Genomic DNA, 22,476 nt, shown 5'->3' with positions numbered 1-22,476 from the left:
CCACTGGTGCACCCACTCACAGGGCAGGGAGTGGTGGGAAAAGGAAGGGCATTTGTGTGAATGCAGGCACAGCTGCTAGAGCCAGCCCAGCTCCATACGCTTCAGCCAGAGGGGAATCCAGGAAGGAAGGCAGGCACAGGGAACCGTGGCCATGTCTACGCTGCAGGGGGAGCGAGCCTGGTTACAGAGGCTTGAGCTAGTTCTTCTTGAGCTAGCAGCTAAAAATAGCAGCTTGGACTTTGTGGCTCAGGCAGCTTCTTGGGCTCTCAAGCCCACCCTGTCCCCTGGGTCTGAGCTCAGGTAACTTGCCCAGGTCTACACCAGAGCCACAAGGGCCACATGGCTATTTTTGGTGCACTGGCTTAGGCCCAGCTAGCAAGAACCTGTGTGCCCAGGCTGGGAGGTTCCCGCCGTTGCAGTGCAGATGCACCCCGTGTGTCCCTGAAAGAATCATTGCCCTGCAAACCACAGGGACACATTCCACCCCACCCCCACCCATGCTTCCCACCCACACTGGGCATTCCACACCCAGCCCTCCCACACACCGTGCACCCCACACCGAGTCCCACTCCATCTCCCACCCATCCCTCCTCCCCACTGTGCACCCCCCACAGACTCCTTCCCTCCATTCTGTGTGTCCTACATCCACCCCTTCCCCCACACTGTGTGCCCCTTTACACAGTGCACCCCTCACATTCACCCTCCCCCCCTTGCCGTGGGTTACCTAGGGAGGTTGTGGAATCTCCATCCTTACAGGTTTTTAAGGCCCGGCTTGACAAAGCCCTGGCTGGGATGATTTAGTTGGGGATTGGTCCTGCTTTGAGCAGGGGGTTGGACTAGATGACCTCCTGAGGTCTCTTCCAACCCTGATATTCTATGATTCTAACTCTCCCACACCCTCTAGCCCTCTCCTCAGGGCACTGGGACCTCTAGTCAAGTCACATGACACCCCGTGAGCCAAAGGGCCATCAAGAACCAATGGGACTCTTTTCAGTGCTGGCTCTTACTGGCCCAATGGCCCCGTCCTGCTGGGTTATGGCGTGTGGGTCCTGCTGGCACCAAGGGGTTCGGCAGGGTGAGTTTGGGATGAACAGATCCCCTTCACCCCAGGGCTCCTCAAGGTTGAGTCCAAACAGAATGGGCCTGGTCCAACTGATGCTTTGGGGGAAAGTTTCTTCCTTTGCCCTCTGATCCTGCTTTGCTGCTCACTCACCCCAGAGTGAGGGGGCCAGGCCCCATAATGGGCTGCCACGGGGCTGATAGCAGGTTGGGGCCCCTAAGATTTTCTACAAGCCTTTGTGTAGGGGCATGAGGGTTGGGTTAGTGCCTTTGGCTCCCTGGGATCCTGTGCTTCTAAACCCACTGCATGTGTTAATGGAGAGAAACACGCACACACACACACATGGGGTTCGGTCCATCTGGGTTTACAATTGCTCTGCCTAGATCCAGCTGAACGAATACCCAGTAAGAGCCTCTGAGACCGTGGCCAAGCACCAGATCCAGGGCTGGGACAATGTTGGCGACAAACAACCCATAACGAGTCAATGCTGGACAGAGCCATTTCTCACCCAAACGCCCCATGCAATGCAGGGGGGAGTTGGGATGGGGCTTTGCATTGACATATTCATAGCGGTTCTGACTGCCATGGCTATACAAAGGATCAGGGTCTCAAAGTCAGCTGCTTGAACCAATCACTTGCTTCACAAGAAATTCTGGCAACGATTTATTACAGTAAAGACTCTGTGTGTGTGAGATGTAGTGAAGACAGTGACAGTGTGGGATGAAAACTGAAAAATATTATCTTGTTTTTTCACTGCTAATGATATTACAGGTAAGACGAGAGCTATTATATCCAGCAGCGTAGAGGCCGAGACTTAGTTTAATGAGAAATCTGTTAGCCCCTGAAAAGCCTGGAGCTAAAACTTTTGATGAGCTCGTATATCTGCTTCAGCCCAACCCCCAGCAATTTAGCAGAACAATTTTAGTTCAACTATCATTGGAGGAAATCCAGGGAGACAGTAGGAGAATAAGTGGCAGAACCGAGGAAGCGCGCTCAAGGTTGTGATTATGGTGCGACTCTGACACAAATGGTAAGAGACAAATTAATTTGCAGCATTAATGATGAAATGCAAAGGAGATTGCAGTCTGAACCACAGTTAGCATTTGAAACAGCTCTGAAATTGGCCCAGTCTATGGAGTCTGCAAATAAAAAATGTACAGGATTTACAAACCCAAGCTACAAGAGCTGGGGGAGCTGGAAATAGCATGCAGGAAAGGCATGGTACTATGTACAAAATTGCAAGGCAGCCTGGGAAACAGATCCAATCAGCTAGCAGAGAGTGTTGTCATTGTGGAGGCAAACACACCCTAATGGCTTTCAGATTTAAACATGAAACATGTCACATTTGCAGATTGACTGAGCACATTCGAAGAGTGTGTCGAAACAACCCAAGAAAGCGGAATCCCAAAACCACAATAAAAAACAGCCTCATAGCCATGGTACCTTCCATATACCGAAGGAGGAAAGTAGTGAAAAAGAAGAGGAAGTAGCTTATACTACCTATAGCAAATGGAATGGAAGCAAATGGAAAAAATGGAAGCAAATATTCCTAAAGCATTCATATTGGGTTGATTGTAAATGAAAAAAAATGTAGAATTGGAACTCGACACGGGATGCAGTATGACTATAGTATTATAACTCCAAGTATAACTCCTTGCAACAAAGCCCGTTGCCAATTGTGCCCACATATCTATTCAGGGGACACCATCACAGGGCCTAATAACATCAGCCACACTATCAGAGGCTCGTTCACCTGCACATCCACCAATGTGATATATGCCATCATGTGCCAGCAATGCCCCTCTGCCATGTACATTGGTCAAACTGGACAGTCTCTACGTAAAAGAATAAATGGACACAAATCAGATGTCAAGAATTATAACATTCATAAACCAGTCGGAGAACACTTCAATCTCTCTGGTCACGCAATCACAGACATGAAGGTCGCTATCTTAAAACAAAAAAACTTCAAATCCAGACTCCAGCGAGAAACTGCTGAATTGGAATTCATTTGCAAATTGGATACTATTAATTTAGGCTTAAATAGAGACTGGGAGTGGCTAAGTCATTATGCAAGGTAGCCTGTTTCCTCTTGTTTTTTCCTACCCTCCCTCCCAGATGTTCTGGTTTAACTTGGATTTAAACTTGAAGAGTGGTCAGTTTGGATGAGCTATTACCAGCAGGAGAGTGAGTTTGTGTGTGTATGGGGGTGGGGGGGATGTGAGAAAACCTGGATTTGTGCAGGAAATAGCCCAACTTGATTGTCATGCACATTGTGTAAAGAGTTGTCACTTTGGATGGGCTATCACCAGCAGGAGAGTGAATTTGTGTGGGGGGGTGGAGGGTGAGAAAACCTGGATTTGTGCTGGAAATGGCCCACCTGATGATCACTTTAGCTAAGCTATTACCGGCAGGACAGTGGGGTGGGAGGAGGTATTGTTTCATATTCTCTGTGTATATATAAAGTCTGCTGCAGTTTCCACGATATGCATCTGATGAAGTGAGCTGTAGCTCACGAAAGCTCATGCTCTAATAAATTGGTTAGTCTCTAAGGTGCCACAAGTACTCCTTTTCTTTTTGCGAATACAGACTAGCACGGCTGTTACTCCGAAACCTGTCAGTATGACTATTGTGAACCAAAAAGCATATGAGACATTGTGGAAAGACAGTGAACCACCATCATTGCAGACATGTAGGATAAAATTAAATATCTACACTAGAGAAGTAGTAAAGATGCTGGGAGCCACCAAGGTGAAGCTGAGCCACCAGAACCAAGAAAGGTATCTACCTTTGCTCGTGGTTGCAGGCATTAGCCCTAACTTGCTTAGTAAAGGATGGTTGGCTGACTGAACTGGAGAGAGAAAGTGCATCACTTGAAATCCGAAGATGATCTAGCTCTGGAAACTGTTTTAAATACCTATAGGAAGTATTTAAAGATGATTGAAACTGTGCCGTTTGTTGAATGGACTGTGCCAGTAGTACCAGTGTTGAAGCCACATGGCTCCATATGCCTATCCTGGGACTGTAAGTTAACTGTACTTAGAGTCTCACAGTTAGAACAATAACCAGTTCCAAAAACTGAGGATCTGTTTGCAGTTTGAGCAGGAGGGCAACTGTTCACAAAATTAGATATGAGCTGTGCCTACCAACAGATCACCCTGGAAGAAGAGTCCAAGCAGTACGTCTGTGTAAATCCTCACAAAGGACTGTTGAAATATAATTGGTTACCTTTTGATGTGTCCTCAGTCCCTGCTGGTTTCTAAAGAACCATGGATAGATTGACCAGGGAGTTTCACATGTGGCAGTATATCTGGATGATATACTAATCACAGCTACCACAGACACAGAACACTTACAACGTCTAGCAGATGTGCTCAGTAGACTAAAGGAAGCAGGTGTGTGCCTAAAAAGGGGTAAGTGTTCCCTCCTGGCACATGAAGTGATATTTGTGGGTTATAAAGTGGATGCCCAGGGGCTACACCCAGTCAGAGATTAAGTGAAAGCAATTTGGGATGCCCCAGCACCTACAAATATTTCAGAGCTGAAGGCTTACTGAACTACTACAGGAAGTTTTTGCCAAACTTATCAAAACTTCTAATGCCTCCTGTAACCTTCTGGCACCCACCTCTTGCAGGTGACCCTTCTAGTCATGTGTGTCTGCAGTCTTTAAACCAGTCCCAGCCCTGGTATCAAGCCATACCCCAAAGGCTTCCTCTTGGGAGGCAATGGTTTCACCCTCTCTGGTCTTTTCTGGCCCCAGCTCAGCCATTAAGTAGTTCTGAACCCCTTCTGGAGGCTTATCACTCTCCAATTGTAGGCCACTTCCCCACCCACTACTCCAGGTCCCAGCCCAGTGACCCTAAGAATAGCAGTCACATGTCACTGCGTCTCTTTAACTAAACTGCTTTCAGTTCTCTGGGCCACTTCAACACAGCCCCAATCTTCACCAAAGCTTCATCCTGACCTCAGGGCTCTTCTATGTTCAGGCCCAGCAGTCAGCCAGGAGCTCTTCCTCACTCCCCCAGTCCCTGCCCACACTGAGCTGTCCATGGTGTTGCAGTTCCTTTTGGCCAGCCAGTAGCACCGTCTACACTCTTCTGGCTCCAGCAAAAAACTGACTGGCTCCACAGCTCCTTTTTATATGGCCCTCCTAGGCCCTGATTGGCTGCTCCCTGGAGCTACTCTAGGCTGCTTGGAGGACTCTTCCACTGCTCCTTTTCTAGGACAGGTGTGGCGGGACCCTGAGGCATTCAGCAGGGGGCCTCTGGGCCTAGTCCACCCCATCACACCTCTGTATATGTTACTTTAAAATGAGATTAAATGCTATTGGAAATCAGCTCAGGAACAAGTGTTTCAGGATTCTAACAATTTCTGCAGACCTCAGAAGTCCTGATCCATTATCAAGCTGACAAAGAACAGATTTTGACTTGTGATGCATCTCCTGGAGTGATTTTAGCTCACCGGAAGGAGGATGGACCAGAGAAACCAGATGGCTTTGTATTCCAGACTCTGTCTTCTGCTGAACATATGGATTCACAGTTAGAGAGAGAAGGATCAGCTGTTATTTTGGGGTGGAGAAGTTTCACAAATATATGTATGGGTGTCTGTTTACAATTTACACTGAACCCAAACCCCTGATCTCATTGATTCCTGAGATAAAGACTGTGGCACAAATGACATCACCCAGAATCCAAAGATGGGTAGTGACATTAAGAGCCTATGAATATGCTATTGTAAACAAAGCTGGGAAATGCAGCTGCTTTAAGCCATTTGCCTTTAGTGGAGACAAAGGAAAAAGACAAAAGTGAAGAGACAGCGTTACTAATGGACTGTCTCGACACACCTTCAGTGACAATGTTACAGGTAAAATCATGGACTGGTGTAGATCCCGTATTCACAAAAGTGGTGCTTAGGGAATGGTCCCAGACCAAAGTGCCTCAGGATCTCACACCTTATTATAAATGACACGGTGAACTTAGTGTGCAAGACAGGTGTGTATTATGAGGAGCACGGGTCATTGTTCCAAAGCAAGGACGTGACATAATAAAGGATGAACTACATCAAATATACCCAGGTATTGCTAAAATGAAAGGATTAGTCCAGAGTTACATGTGCTGGGCAAAGAGGGATATTGATATTGAGAGTGAGGTACATCCTGTTCTATATGTCATGAGAGTCACAAGGATTGTGGCTCCATATCATCTTTGGCAGTGATCAGAGAAGCCACTGAGGAGAGTACATAGGGATTATGCTGGACCATTCCTGGGAAAAATATTTTTTGTACTAGTGGATGCACATTCCAAAGTGACATCCACTAGTGAAGTCACCACAGAAAAACTAAGGACCACTTTTGGTATCCGTAGTTTACACAAAAAGCTTGTATCAGATAATGGAAGTTCATTTACTAGCATGGAAATTGCAAAAATTTATGACGCAAAACAGCATTCAACGCATTACAACGGCACCTTACCATCCATCATCAAATGGGTTAGCTGAATAAGCAATTCAGTCACTTAAAGAAGATATTAAAAGAATAGCTGGAGGTACGATAGATATGAAAGTGTCTCATTACCTGTTTAATGGTCAGATAACACTGCAGTCAACCACGGGTCTGTTCCCAGCAGAGATGTTAATGGAAGGAAAAGGTCAAAGTTAGCCCTTATCCAGCCATACTTAATGAGAAAATACAGGAAAAATAACAGAAGCCAAAAGCAGCAATGTGACAAATATGCTAAAGAACATAGTTTTACTGTTGGAGAAGCTGATTATACTAAAAAGTTTGGCCTGAGTGGCAATGGGTGTCAGCTATCATTCAAGATAGCACAGGACCAGTGTCCTGCACAGTCATGCTGGCGGACGGGAGGGCTGGGTGCCAACACATGAATCAGCTGAGTAAAAGGGTGTGGTAAACTATGGAGATGTGTGGCATTTAGATGTTGCTTGTAATTATTAGAACTGGGAGCCCTGGCTGTTGGGAGTCTGAAAGGACAGGAAACAAGAAGGAGCGGGGAGGAGTTGAGAGGCTGGGAGAAACCTACAGAGGGTGCAGCAGCAGCTTGGTAAAGAGGTTTTCACTTTGAAAATAAAGTCCTATTGAAGCTTGTTAGTACCTTGCCTGGTTGATACTACTTTTGGCGATGAGGATAGATCTTCTGCCTCTGAACCCACCTGCACCCTTTCTGCAAAGCCCAGGTGAGCCTCCAATTGCTTTTACTACCTGGATCCATATGTTTTGGACTTATCTGCTTGCAATCAGTGCTACAGAGACTTCTGAAGTAAGAAAGCGTGCTTTGCTAATCCACTGCCTTGGAGCAGAAGGGCAGCATATATTTTACACTTTTCCCCTTGCAGATGATAAATATGAGACTGCACTCACTGCATTAAAGAATTTTTGTGTGCCAAAAGTGAATGTAGTAGCTAATCGCTACAGATTTCGCCAGCATGAGCAGAAACCAGGGGAAACTATAATGCAGTATATTGCTTCCCTGAGGAGTCTGATTGTAATTTGTGACTTTGGGAATATGGCAGATGAGATGATTAGAGACCAGCTCATTGAGAAAACAACCACGCCTCATGTAAGAGAACGCTTACTTCTAGAACCACAACTTACAGTAGAAAAAGCAATAACCATTGCTACTCAGATTGAGTCAGCTGCAGCTGAAACCAAAATAATGAGCACGGATAGAGGAGGCACAGTCCAGGCTGTGACTCCTTTGCAGAAAAGTTCACTACCACTGCAGACACACAATTGCAAGAGGAAAACTAATGAAAAACCACCGAATCAGTAAATTCAAAATACAGTAAAAGCATGTTTTCACTGTGTATCCCCATAACACCTTGCAAGCTACACCGGATGTCTGGCAAAAGTAGCTCAGTGCAATCATTGCAAAAAGATTGGACATTTTGCTAAAGTATGTCGCAGTAGCCAGTTCAATCAACAGGTGCATGCAGTTACAATACCAGATGTTACTGTGCTGAGCTTGGACAAAATCACTACTGCACATATTCCAGAACAGATAAAGTGCACTGTAAACGTTTCTGCCATACCCTCAGGCAAATCACACTCTATTCAGCTAATACTGGACACTGGCTCAGCAGTATCTATACTACCTGATTCCATCTATCTGCATTACTTTAAAGATGTGCCTCTTACTGAACACAAACTTCACTTGGTGTGCTATTTGAAAAACCATATCCCTGTACATGGCTGCCTGCCAGTAATAGTTACTTTTGGTGATTGCTGTGTAACTGCAGAGTTCTACATTGTCCACAAAAGCACTCCTATCCTTGGCAGAGATTTATTGGCTGCTTTAAATCTCAGGGTAGTTAATGGACGAATTGATCTTCCTCAGCAAAGCACCCTTGCGGTACACACACCAGATTCACCTGGGACCCAACACCAGGTTGAGGAGAAACTTGGCTGTGCTTACGGGTTTCTGCATAAAGTTAAAATGCGGAATAATGTGATGCCTGTATGACAGAAGTTACGGCGCTTACCATTTTCAGTCAGGGAAGCTATTTCAGAGGAACTTAGAAAACTTGTTCAAAAGGACATTATTGAAGAGATCGACTCCTCGGAATGGGTTTCACCTATAGTAGTGACACAGAAGAAGGGTGTAGGCATTCACCTTTGTGTGGACTTAAGGGAGCCAAATAAAGCTATTGTGATTGACAGCCATCCTCTTCCTCACATAGATGAAGTATTTCCAGAACTCCGTGGAGCAAAGATGTTTTCTACTCTTGATTTGCAGAGCGCATACCACCAGGTCATGTTGCATGAAGATAGCAGAGACCTTGCAGCATTTATTACACATGAGGGACTATTTTGTTTTAAACCTGTTCCATACAGTCTCGCATCTGCCCCAAGTGCCTTTCAAAAAATGATGTCATTGATTCTGAAGAATAAACAGGGAGTTCAGTGCTGTCTGGATGATATTATTGTGTTTGGAAATACTTCTGAGGAGCATGACAATATCCTGCAGTCTGTACGAAACTGCATCAGCACAGCAGGCCTCCAGCTCAGTAGGTCCAAATGCAAATTTAGACAAAGTGAACTCTCCTTTCTGGGGCATACAATTTCACAGGCTGGACTAAAACCTGATCCAGATCATATCCTGGCAATTTCAAATGCTCCTCCTCCAACAGATTTGCAAACCTTACGTTCCTTCTTGGGTCTTACCTCCTGGTATGCAAAATTCATTCCCAATTATGCTTCTGTCATTGAACCGTTACGGGAATTACTACGGAGAAGTTCAACCTTAGTGTGGACAACAGATGCACAAGCTAGTTTCGAAACAGTGAAAGACTTGATTGTACATAGTCCAGTACTTGCACTATTCAGTCCTGCATTGCCCACAATTGTAACTACTGATGCTTCTGATTATGGACTTGGGGCTGTTCTCACACAACTGCATGAGGACAACACAGATAGGACTGTTGCATTTGCTTCAAGGACACTAAGTAATGCTGAGAGAAAAAAGAAGCACTTGCTTGTGACTGGGCTACTGAAAAATGGAGAACTTACCTGTGGGGCCGCACGTTCAAGCTGCGCACAGACCACAGACCTTTGACAACGTTGCTCACCATGAAAGGACTGGGAAGAGCAGGATACCGTATTGCTTGATGGTCTGCAAGATGACTCTCTTTCAATTATGAACTGGAATATAAGCCTGGAAACCAAAATGTGGTCGCTGATTGCCTCTCTCGCCTGCCTTTGCCTTCTCCAGATGGTCCACTGGAGGATGAGGATGTAGTGGTTGCACTTATTACAAGCACTCTCACTGAAGTTACAAGAGAACAATTTCAAACTGCTTGTTCAGTGTGTCCAATTCAACAAAAACTACGGGAATTTCTGACAAAGAGATGGCCCAGTAACCCTAAAAACCTCCCATGTGGCTTGTTGCTATGGTGACTCCATAACCCATGAGACCCCGTAGCCCGTCCTCTCCCCCAAACCAACCCTTCTTTGAACCCAGACAAGCTCCTCCCACCCTGTCCTCGCACTCGGCACTGGGCTGATTCTACACCAATTTACATTCCCCCCCAGGGTGAAATGAGCTGCCAGGAGTCACTGGCAGGAGCGGTGGAAGCGTCCTAAAGATGGGGGGAGCCAGAGGAACCCAAATCGTGGCCCCTACCCCTATGCTGTGTTGCTTCCCCAAGGCCCCGCCTCCACACTGCCTCTTTCCCAAAGGCCCCACTCCCACATCACCTCTTCTCTCCAAGACCTTGCCCCCAACTCGCTCCTCTCTGTCTCCTCCCCCGTCATTCACCCTTATGGCTGGTAAAAGGTTGCGGGGGCGGGGGAGGCATGGCCCCCTGGTTCCGCCTGTGCTGGTGCCCCTGGGATTTGACCTGGCGAGGGCTGGGCCCACAGACATCGGAGAGGTGGCTTGTGGGTAACTGAGGGCAGAAAAAGGATCTCAATACCAGCTGGCCTCCAGGCTCCCTTAGCCTGCTAGCTGCAGGGCCCAGCACCTGCATTGAACATTCCCCCAGCTCTGTGGCCCAGGCAGCGTCCACTGCCAGCACTTCCCTCAGACAGCCGACTCACCAGCTGTTCCCCTCTCCCCCTGGTCTCTGGGCGTGGGACGTGGTGTGCTGTCAGAGTGAGGCCTGGCTGAGCTGGGCACCTGGCCTGAACCACAGCCAACATGCGGCACGGGCAGTCTTTGGTAATTGTGCTGCCTGCAAAGCCCGTGGAAAGACAGTGACTGACAAAAGCTTTCCCATCACCCAGCCCTCCAGCAGCCCTAGACTGTTCCCGAGTAACTCAGGCCCCGGGGACACAGACCTCTGGTTTCTATCAACATGTGCTCAATAAATCCATTCTGAAACGCCAGTCCATTAAAGTCATCTTAATCTCCAGTGCAAAGAGATAAGCTGAATATGAAATAAATGCAGCTGCTTCCCGTGGGCTGGCTGGGAGCGGCACTACCCTGGCTAGTTCGGAGTGATTCAAACCATGTTTTGGCACATTTTCCCAGAGACGGCTCCCAGCCTTTGATGCCGGCTCTTCTTGAATTGACAAGTCTTCAGTCTGGCTTTGCGGTTCGTGGCCCCCCTGCACCGGGGCTCTGCGCCGCCATAGAGAGTTTGGTTACTAATAGGCTGCTCAAACGCAACTTTATAAAACATGATGTGTCACGAGTGAGCTATCACGTTGCAGGGGGAGGGCCAGATGCTTTGGGGAGAACAGGACATGAGCATTTTGTCTTTCTCTCTGTACTGCCAAGCCGACCTGCAAGACCAGGCAGTGGAGGTTACCCTGAGCTGAGAGGGGCAGGAGGCAGAGCATGAAGTCCCGGCCCGCTAGATGAGTCCCTAATGCAGATAGGGCTTGGTTTTTGCCAGCAATAGCTGATCCATTAAAACAGACAGTGGAATTTGGGGAGATTGGGGAGGAAGGATGGTTCGGGTGCTGACCTGGGACTGGGGAGCCTGGGTTCAAGTCCCTTCTCTCCAAATAGGCCCCCTGGGGCAAGTCCCTTAGCCCTGGATCCTCAAAAGGATTTAGGAGCCTCACTCCCACTGAGCTCCTGGATTTCTGTGGAGTTAGATGCCTGCATTCCTTTCAGGCCCTGGGCCTTAGTCTCTCATTGCCTCATCCCCCATCCCTGGCTCCCCGGGGGCAAACTCCTCACAGAGCAGGAGTGCTCAGCTACCAGGGGGATGGGGACAGAGTTTGACCAGACAATACTTGGTGGATGGAGCCAGCTTCTCCTGCTAGTTACGCTGCTGTTGCTGGGCCGCCTCTCCCAGGTTCAACATGAGTCCCTTCACAGCAGGTGCTTATTTCAGCCTCTTCATCCTCTCCCAGTTTCTGTCTGCAAACTCAAAGGTTTGTCCCCCAGGCCAGAATGGCTGCCATCACCCCCCACCATCAATGGGACTGGAACCACAGGTTGCCCTCTGCCAACATGGCTGTCCTTTCCTGACAGCCTTTGCACGGGAAGGTGAAGCTGCCCCCAGTAAAGATGGCCACCAGCTCTCGTTGTTCCGCAGTGGTCCTGAAGCTACGCTGCCCTCAGGAAAGATGGTGGCTCCTTCGTGGAGGGTGGGATGGGGGGACAGAGGCACACAGAATAGCCAAACTGACATTTTTTTTCATTTTCAGGCATTTAGGGTTTTGATAAAAAAGGAAATTTTGCCCAGAAAGTAAGGACCTGTCAGGAATCAGGTCACTGAGTTGAACTACCCAATTTTCCATGGAAAAATGGTTTGGACAGAAGATGTTTGCCCAGTGTGATGCTGGTAGACCATGTGCCAGCTCATGCCAAGGCCCCTAGGTCTCACTGACTGCTGACAAATGCACAGTTGGAAACCAGTCTGATTCACCGGTGTGTTAGTAGTGTTCAAATAGGTATTAGATTTACAGAGCTGTGTTTAGTGTTTGGACTTTATGAAATGCTAGTGGGTCGTTGTAACCCATGTTATAAGGTAATATAAACGTGTTTGCTCTAAAACTGTACACAGCCAGGAGAGAAGCAGTACCAAGTGTGAAATATTAGATTACCATAAGAGGTGTCATCTCCTGCCCATAGACACCAGACAAACCACTGGGGAACATCAGAGGACAAAAGACTTTGTTGATTGTTTTCCCCACACCCCTAAAGAGGGGATGTGCACAAACGCTCATCCAATCACAGCTTGAATACTGGGGGAAGGGCATAAAAATCCTTGAGGAGAAGAAGAAATTGTTATCTTTACGCTACTTGGACTTCAGGGAGAGGGCAAGATGTCTAAGCACAAGCAAGAGATCCCCAGCTGTTCAGCTTGGGTTAGCCCTAAAGGAGACATAGAGTTTGCACATTACAGCAGCTTCCATTACTTTTTGAAACCTGAGACTGTAACTCATTTGTGTGTGTAAGTTTACCTGCTTTCTCCTTGCACATAACTCTAATTTCTTGTTCCTAGTTAATAAACCTTTATCTAGTTTATTATAAGATTGGCTACAAGCGTTGTCTTTGGTGAAAGATGTAGGGTGCACTTGACCTGGGGTAAGTGGCTCGTCCTTTGGTACTAGGTGTAACTTGAATATTGCTGTGATCTTTGGTGTAAGGGACCACCTATCACAAACATAGGCTCACCGGTATACCCAGGGGGACTGTCTGTGACTGCTTGTTAAGGCTGGTATAGTGCCTGAGGAGTTCACATTTGATTCTTGGTTGGTGAACTCTACATACAGAACTAACAGCCAGTCAGGGGGTGTGCTCTGCTTCCTAACAGTCTGCCCTGAGGCTGGCACTCACGGTCATGAGCCACTCCAGACAGCTTGACACCCAGCTCTGACACTGAGCACACAGGCAAGGACAAACCCTCGACTCCCCATGGCACAGATGGGGAGCAGGAGCCTCACTTTTCTGCACTATCAAAAGTGGCTGCTAATTGGGAGCGCTTCCATGAGTGGGTGCTCAGTTTGAGACACACTCAAGGTCCCGGGGGAGACCACCAAAGACTAAGTCCTCCAAAATAAACTGCAGAATGTCAGAGCAGGGCCTTGGTGGACGGCTCTCCTGCTGGCAGTCCTGCAGCCAGGGGATACTGCCCTGCCAGGGGGCAGGGGTACTGGCCCAACCCACTTTATGAGATTGGAGCCAGGTGATCCAGTGCTGTTCCTTGCCAATGCCCTGTATGACAGATCCTCATTCCAGGGAGCCAGACGTAAACACCCTCTCTCCTTGCAAGGGAGCAAAGAATGCCTCCTGCCGCTGACATGCCTCCTGCTGCTGCTGAGTCGTGGTGCCCAGCGCAGTGCTTCGCACCTTCACTTTGCTCTGTGTCTGTGTGGTTGGAGTGCATGTGTCTCTCACCAGCAATAGCCAGCATATCCCCTTCTTGAAAGGGACGTCAAACCCCAGCCCTCCTGCCCCTCCATCTTTGTCCATTTCTCATCTCCCTCCATGCCTTCCATTCCCAGGGGCACAGTCTGCCCTGGGCACATCAAGGAACTCCCTGGAGACGCTGGTACACTGGCAGTAACAGGGTGTGTCAGCAGGAAAGGCTAGACCAGGCCCCACTGCATGGGGAAACCACTGCAGTCAACCCAAGCAGCTTCTGTGTGTGTTCAGGGCTTCAGCCTGGCGCCATGGACCGGAGACAGCCGTGCTGCATGTGGGGATTACAGGGAATGATGCCTTAGTAACAAGGCTAATTGCCGGGGGCTGTGGTAAGGGCAGGAATGAGCAGCATGTTATCAGCATATGGGGCGCTAGTGAAGAGATTTGCAGATGAATTGTATCCCATGAAACAGCCAGCCAGCGTCAGCCGTGCAGGGACAGCAAGGAACCTGCCTGGGAGCCCAGCTCGGGGGCCTCTGAGCCCGCTGTAGTTTAACACCGGATGTACTAAATAGATCTGTCTCTCCGCACATAGCCAACCCACCGCACACTCACAGCACACACCCACACCGCACACATGCATGTTCAAAAACTCCGCACAAAGACACACACTGCTAAACACACCCAGACAAACACACCGCACGCTCGCAGCACACACCCAGACCAACACACCCAGACAAACACGCACATTCAGAAACTCTGCACACAGACACACACAGCTAAACACACACACTCATACAGGCACCTGCACACACAGACACTCGCATCCCACACCCTTAGACACACCCACACACAGACAAACACAGACACAGACAGACAGACAGAAGATAAACACACTAACACAGAACACTCGAAAGCTCATCTCTCTCACCAACAGAAGTTGGGCCAATAAAAAATATTACCTCCCCCACTTGTCATCCTAACACAGACACACTCACATGTAAACACACCCCCCCACCACATCCAAAAACATTGCACGTGTACACTCTTCCAAGCCACTGGATGCAGCTGTTTCTCTCCCACCCTCCCGCCTGTTGATGTTCCCCCCTCCTGCAGTCACAATATTCTCCTCTGTGGGCCCACCCTGAGACACCATGGGCGCATGATTCCTTCAGTCACATCGTTCTGATGCTCCTGCCACCCTCTTGTCTGCCCCCCCCCCCCCAAGGAGGAACAAGTGAGCTTGGAATCAGCTGGCCCTTGTGGAATCTCTGCAGCCCAAAACTGACCCACCCAGACATGTGCAAGGAGAAATCTGATATCAGGCTCTGCTCAACGGAAAAGATGCCATAGCATCAGGTCACCTTGGGAAACAGATAATGTAGCCTGGGTCTCGAATCTCAGAGCCAGGAAGGACAGGCCCCCAAGGTGGATGACTCTGGGGATTGGCCTACAAAGCTGGGTTTCAGGACAAAAGCCCGAATTTCCATAAGGCTTGTCTGAGGTGGAAGAAAGGAGAAGGGATCCTGACTTGGCTGCTCCCTGAATCAGAGGAGGCAATTGTGGGAGCTGAGGCTGGACGAGGGTGAGAGACGGGAATGGTCCATTGGGCAGGAGACACCCATCCTTCTCCAGCAGCGAGTAGATGCCCCAGCTGCAATGGATGCCAGATCTGAGTCCATTAAGCAGGGCTCTGCCCAGTCTGCTGGGAGGAAATCATTCCCGGTGTGAGGAGGGCTCCAGATCAGTTTGGATGGGACTAAAACAGATGTGCAAGGTGATCAAGGGGAAAAGCTCTACCATGGAGTCTTGTCTTATGAAAGGAGACTCAAGGAGCGTGGCTTGTTTAGCCTAACTAAAAGAAGGTTGAGGGGAGATATGATTGCTCTCTATAAATATATCAGAGGGATAAATACAGGAGAGGGAGACGAATTATTTAAGCTCAGTACCAATGTGGCCACAAGAACAAATGGATATAAACTGGTCATTGGGAAGTTTAGACTCGAAATTAGATGAAGACCAAATTAGACAAAGGTTTCTAACCATCAGAGGAGTGAAGTTTTAGAATAGTCTTCCAAGGGAAGCAGTGGGGGCAAAAGATCTATCTGGCTTTAAGATTAAACTCAATAAGTTTATGGAGGAGATGGTATGATGGGATAACATGATTTTGGTAATTAATTGATCTTTAAATATTCATGGTAAATAGGCCTGTGATGGGATGTTAGATGGGGTGGGATCTGAGTTCCCCAGGAAAGAATTTTCTGTAGTATCTGGCTGGTGAATCTTGCCCATATGCTCAGGGTTTAGCTGATAGCCATATTTGGGGTCGGGAAGGAATTTTCCTCCAGGGCAGATTGGAAGAAGCCCTGGAGGTTTTTCGCCTTCCTCTGTAGCATGGGGCACGGGCCACTTGCTGGAGGATTCTCTGCTCCTTGAAGTCTTTAAACCACGATTTGAGGACTTCAGTAGCTCAGACATAGGTGAGAGGTTTTTTGCAGGAGTGGGTGGGTGAGATTCTGTGTCCTGTGCTGTGCAGGAGGTCGGACTAGATGATCATAATGGTCCCTTCTGACCTTAGTATCTATGAATCTAGTATCTATGAATAGGGCTCTGTACTGCGCCCATCTGGATGGCACTGCAGAGATGCTCAGGAGGAGGGTGCAGGGATCCCAGCTACACACCTGCTGCAAGGAAAGTCCTTCAGGGACCCTCTCCATGGCTAACAGCAGGGAGAGCTGAGTCCAGCACTTCATCCCACAGTGGCGAGGGCTCCCCTGCCAGCCAAGGAGGAGGCTTGACCCAGCCCCTTCTCTGGGGAGCGGGTTTCATGCAGTGCATAGACACATCCCTGCTCAATGATGATTCCCTGTTTATAATTACATTTTGAGACCTATCAATTAGCTAGCTTTTTTACTGTGTGCCAGGATAATGTTATATCATTCTAGTTTTTTAATCAAAATGTTGTGTTACCAAGTCAAATGCCCTACAGAAGTCTATATATCTTGCATCATCACTATCAACCCAACTCATAATATCATCAATAAATAGATATCGAGTTTGTCTTAATCTATGAAATTTATGTGGTGAGAAGGGGACGTCACAGCTATTTGTTCACGCACTGCAGGGCTACAGACAAATTGCTTGTCCACTCTGAAATTAACTTCTGCCCCTGTCAGCTTTATAGGCACCAGGGAAGCATTTCCCATTCTAGCACCCTCTGCCTAGGGTTAGCCTGCTGTCGACTGAGCTGCACAAGGGCAGAGAGATCTGCATCTAGCCGAACCTACAGGATTTTACCAGGGACATTGTGAGAGATTCATGTAGATTCAGAAGTTTGGTTTTTTTTAAATGCCAATGAATTCAGAAAAAGCAGTGGCCCTTCAGGCCAGAGACCACCCTCCAGAATGGCACCAGACAGGACAGTGTTACTGAACTCAGACATCCTGGCTGCTGTGTGCCGGTTCCCCATTTCTAAGGTGACGACTCTGCAGATCCGGGACTGGCACTGCAGCGGGGTTCTGACGCCTGGCACTGCATCGGGGATCTGGGAGCTAGCGGTGGGAAGCAATGGACAGAGGAGCAGGAAGGGAAGTGGCATGTGTCTCATGTTAGTTGCATACCGGGGTTTTCGGTTTCAGGACGTCAGTGGCAGACCATAATCCACAGACACTTTGCCGAAGTGATCAACAGAGCAGCCTGCTCTGCCAATGTGATCAATTTCAGCTGGTTTGAGTTAAGATTCGCTTTAGTCTTAGATGCTGGGGCAATGAAATGTTGTGATCCCTATTGTATGAGTAATGGGCAGCAGAACTGTGCTCAGTGATCCCTTAATTGAGGGCATCACCCTAATTCTAACCTCACTCATGAAGCAGGGGGTAGCGATGTCAAAGCTGTTTGAAAAGCAGAGGGGTTGGGGACAAGTGGTCCTAGCAGGTTGGGTGAGATACACAGTCCTAGCGGCCATAGGCACCGACTCCCGGAAAAAAAACAGTGGGTGTTCAGCAGCCACCTGCCAAGAAGCTGTTCAGCAGCAGGTGGGAGGCGCTGAGGGGAGGGGATGGAGCAGGGGCAGGAAGAGGTGGAGAAAGGGTGGGGCCTAGGGTTGCCAGGCGTGCAGTTTTCGACCAGAATGCCAGGTCGAAAAGGGACCCTTACAGCTGCGGACAGTACCGCTGACCAGGCCGTCAAAAGTCCAGTTGGCAGTGCTGCGGGGCTAAGGCAGGCTAGTCCCTACCTGTCCTGGCTTCACGCTGCACCCCGGAAGCAGCCAGCAGGTCCAGCTCCTAGGTGGGGGGGGACTCTGCACGCTGCCCCCACCCTGAGCACCAGCTCCGAACTCCCATTGGCCGGGAACCACCCCAGGGATGAGGGGTTTGGAGTGCAGGAGGGGGCTCCGGGCTGGGGCTGAGGGGTTCAGAGTATGGGAGGGGGTGCGGGCTCTGGCTGGGGAAGTGGGCTCAGGGGTGGGGCCAGGGATGAGGGGTTTGAGGTGGACAGAGGAGGAGATAGACCTGGGTGTGAAGGTCGATCATAAGATGACTATAAGGATCTGTGAAAAAGGCAAGTGCAATCCCAGGACGTATCAGGCAAGGCACTTCCAGCAGAAAGAGGGAAGTATTAATGCCACTGTACAAGGCACTGGGGAGGCCTCATCTGGAATCCTGTGTACAGTTTGGGTCAGCCATGTTCAAGACAGACAAATCCAAACTGGAACAGGTGCAGAGAAGAACTACTAGAATGATCAGGGGAACAAAGGGCCTGTCTTATGAGAGGAAATTACAAGAGCTCGGTTTGTTGAGCCTAGCAAAATGCAGGCTGAGAAGGGCTCTGACTGCTCTCTACAAATCCATCGGGGTAAACACCAGGGAGGGGGATGAGCTACTGAAGCTAAAGGACGGTGTGGGCACAAGAACAAATAGGGAGAAACTAGCCATGAACAAATTGCGGCTGGAAATGAGAAGAAGGTTTCTAAGCATCAGAGGGTGAAGTTCTGGAACAGCCTCCCAACAGGAGCAGTGGGGGCAAGAAACCAAACTCGTTTGAAGATGGAGCCGGATAAGTTTGTGAACAGGATGAGATGAGGGGCTGACTGAGATAGCAGAGGACTGGACTTTGTCAGGGCAGTGATCGGGAGCCACCATGGGAGACAGATGGATGCACGAAGCCAGTCATTATTTCTCAAGGGCAAAGGCATGTGTTTTATTTCCCCCCGTCACCTTTTGTATTATTTTTGCAAAAACTTGACAGAAAAAATTCACCCTTGAGCAACAACCCAGAGTACCACTTTCAAAAGGGCCTAGGGGCCATCTTCAGATGTGAATTAGGCACTTAGAAGTCTCAGTTCAATTGACCTTCAATGAGACTTGGGCTCCTGTGTTCCAGAATTTTCCATGTAGGTGCCTAAAGATGCTTATAGGTGCCTGGTAGGGTTCTCAGACGTGTCTAGGTGCCTAACTCCCATTTGAAAATCCCACCAGCTGCCTTGCTGCATTTTATGGGGCCTTTGAAAATCTGGCCCTTTCGCACATCTGACAGTTTTACACCCGGTTGAGAGAATTCCCAGTCTACAAATTCTGGAGCTAGGGAAAGGGCCTGTAGAATGGCAATTGTAAATGAGCAGCTGCCACAACATGCCCCAGCCAATTCTGTAATAATAATTAATAGATTCTAATAAATATTGTCAGCTTTTTGGTGCAAGGACTGCCATTTTGTTCAGTGTCTGGTCTACGCCTGGGGAGGCACTGCAGTAATACAAGCAGTAATCCGCGAATCTGTTGTGACTCGTACAGTTTACGGAACCCCAAGGGGATGTGGACTCCAGCGAGCCAGGTGCTGTCCCTGAAAGTAATTGGAGCCAGTCCCTGCCCCAGGGAGCGCCCTGATGAACTTGACAGGGAAGAGGAGAAAGGAGCTATTCTCACTTCACACAGGTGGGGATTGGAGGCACTGGGAATGGAAGTGATGTACCAAAAAGGTCTCACACACAGTTGGCTGCTGAATGCCCTGTTCTCTGTGCTGGGGGTAGTTTTCTGACCAGAAATCAGTTGCAACTTCCCTCTCTAAAATTCTCCCCCTGCCTGGGTGCTCCCCTGGCACCTCCTGCTGTGCTAAGGAAATCCCGAAGGAGCCCAGCAATGCCACAGGCTGAGGAGGGGGGGCCCTAGAAGGTTACAGGAGGGGTTTCCAGAGGGAAACATGGTATTGAAAAGTGCCATTGTGGTGCTACGTGGCCTCTGCAACCTGGCGGGGGAGGGGGGGGGAAAGGATGGATGGGTGTGTGTGTGCTTCAGGGCTCTGATCTCTGCTGAGTTGACACAGGAGCTTTCCACCTCCCATTCACGCACTGCCTCTTCTCGCACTATGAACATTGTTTCAGCTGAACCTTAGATCCTAGCTTCTCTTGGTTCCCTAGGCTCCACGGTGACCCAGGACACGCTCTGCCAGTTCCGGAGGCTCTGACCTGGAACAGGCCTCTCAACGGGCCAGTCACTGCCTGATGTTCAGAGCCATTGCCCCGAGCTGGCCTTGAGCTCCAGGCGGGCTCCTCTCTCCTTCCTGCACTTCATGGACCCTACCCTAGACGTGGCCCCTACCCTGAACCACCCGGGCAGCTCCTCGCCTGTTGAATGGCCACAGCTCCCCAGAGCCAGCTGCACTTTCACCCTCGAAGGCTTTGCAGAGATAGCTGGCCAGGCACACGGACTCACACATGCAGAGACACCAGCGTTGAACACACACAGCCCTGAAACGTGCAAGCCCAGCCCACGTGCACAGAACAGGAGCCGGGAAAGGAAGGCAGCCTGGGAGGTGAGGCTGGAGCCTTTGGCTAGCCAGGGCCTGAGATGGCTCCCAAAGAGCCCAGACAAACCTTGAGCAGATTAGACTGCAGAGGAGGGTCTAGGAGATCACACTGCTGGCAAGGAGAAGCAGGTGCCAGCTCCCCTCCCTCCATTGCTGCCAAGTGCCCTTCCCCCTGCTGTCTCTCTGTCTCCTCAGACTGGGTGCCAGATGCTGGCCCACGCTCTGGCCCCATGGCACCACCAGAGCAGCACTAGGAGAAAAGCCCCAGCTAGGACAGCTCTAAGATCTTTCCCCCTGCTCCTGAGCAGGGGGCAGGTCACAGGCATGCCTAACGGATGGGGCATGCATACCAGGGCCAATGCGGCTGGCATAAGTTAGAGCAACCTTGAGTTGCTCCACGTTGCCCCGGGGAAGCATATAGGTGGCACAGGGCTCCCCCAAGGATATCTAAGGATCAGAGCCCTGCCACCTCCCCTGGCCAGGAAAGCTCAGATTGCAGCCCCCTAGGGCTCAGCGCTTTTGGGCTGCCAGAATTGAGTTTTCACTATAGCATGAATTTACTTTGACACATGGCGACTAGATAGACAGACAGCTAGGCAGACAGACATCCTTACAGCATAGAAATATCGGCTCCTCTTTTGTACCCATCTTGGAACAACAAATTAGTCTAGTTCCACCTTTTTTAGTTGAGTGACTTTCTGTCCCAGATAAGGATAGGCAAGGCTGCTTTCACCTGGGCTGCTTTACATTCAAGAGCATCTGGCCTGGCCAATCTAGAAGCAAGTTCAAGCCAGGCTAGAGGAAACAAGAGCAAAGGACATTTTCCCCCTCATCCAAATGAAAGCAATCCATTTGTGACATCCCAGTATGGCTCACTGCTGCAGCCACTGTGCAGAAGAACTTGAATTGTTCTTTTGCAGCTTCACAGCCTAGGAGGACAGAGCGTCTGGAGGGAGAAAGCACGCAAGCAAGAATTGTCCCAGGACTCAGACTTAGATGCGGGGCTGAGGAAAGCCCCCTGCTGCTCAGGCAGTGGCTGTGGGCTGTCTAAGTCTCTCCTGCATAGATAACCCGCTGTCAGGCAGGCCAGACTAGATCAAGGGAAGCGGCCTTGTGACTGCTTGCTCAGGGCTGGGGTTGAAACAAGCGCTGGGCTGCTCTCTGAAGTTCTCAAAAGACAACAGTGCCCCCTTGTGGCCTCACCCAGTAGCACTGTGGCTGCCTCAGAGCCTGTCCAGCCTGCAGGATGCTCGCCGCAGGTCCACGAGCACCTGACCCCAGCCCTGTATGTGCCCTGATGTCACTGCTACAGTCTCCTCAGTCTACACTCCAAATACACCATTGCAGCCACAGATTTGCTTTGCTTTGCTCATCCCCCTTTTCCCCAAAGCCAGTCCTTGCGGGCCCTGCAGGTCACTATGCCGTGCTCTGCGGGGAGGCTGGCTGTGGTCTTGGCCTGGCTTGAGAGTTTCTAGCTAAGTCCCTCTCTTTCCTTTCATTGAGGCTTGGTCTGCACTAGGAACTTACGGCAGTAGGGCTACACCACTCAGGGATGTAGACAATCCACACCCCCCCCCCCCCCATGAGCAATGCAGTTATACCGACCTAGCCCCCAGGGCAGACAGTGCTTCTCCTGTCGACATGGCCACCGCCTCTCCGGGAGGGGGCGTACCTATGCCGGCGGGAGAAGCTCTCCCATCAGCATACAGCCCTGCTGCAGTGCTGTTGGTGTAGACAAGCCCTGAGGCTCGGCATTCATCCCCACAGTGAAGCAACCATCTCAGCCCTGCTCCTCAGGACCCCCTGCCTCTCCCACCCCGGGACAATCACCCTGCA

The sequence above is a fragment of the Lepidochelys olivacea genome, assembly GCF_965140295.1.
Source record: "Lepidochelys olivacea isolate rLepOli2 genome assembly, chromosome: 7".
Lineage (NCBI taxonomy): Eukaryota > Metazoa > Chordata > Testudines > Cheloniidae > Lepidochelys > Lepidochelys olivacea.
This window is presented reverse-complemented; position numbering follows the sequence as displayed.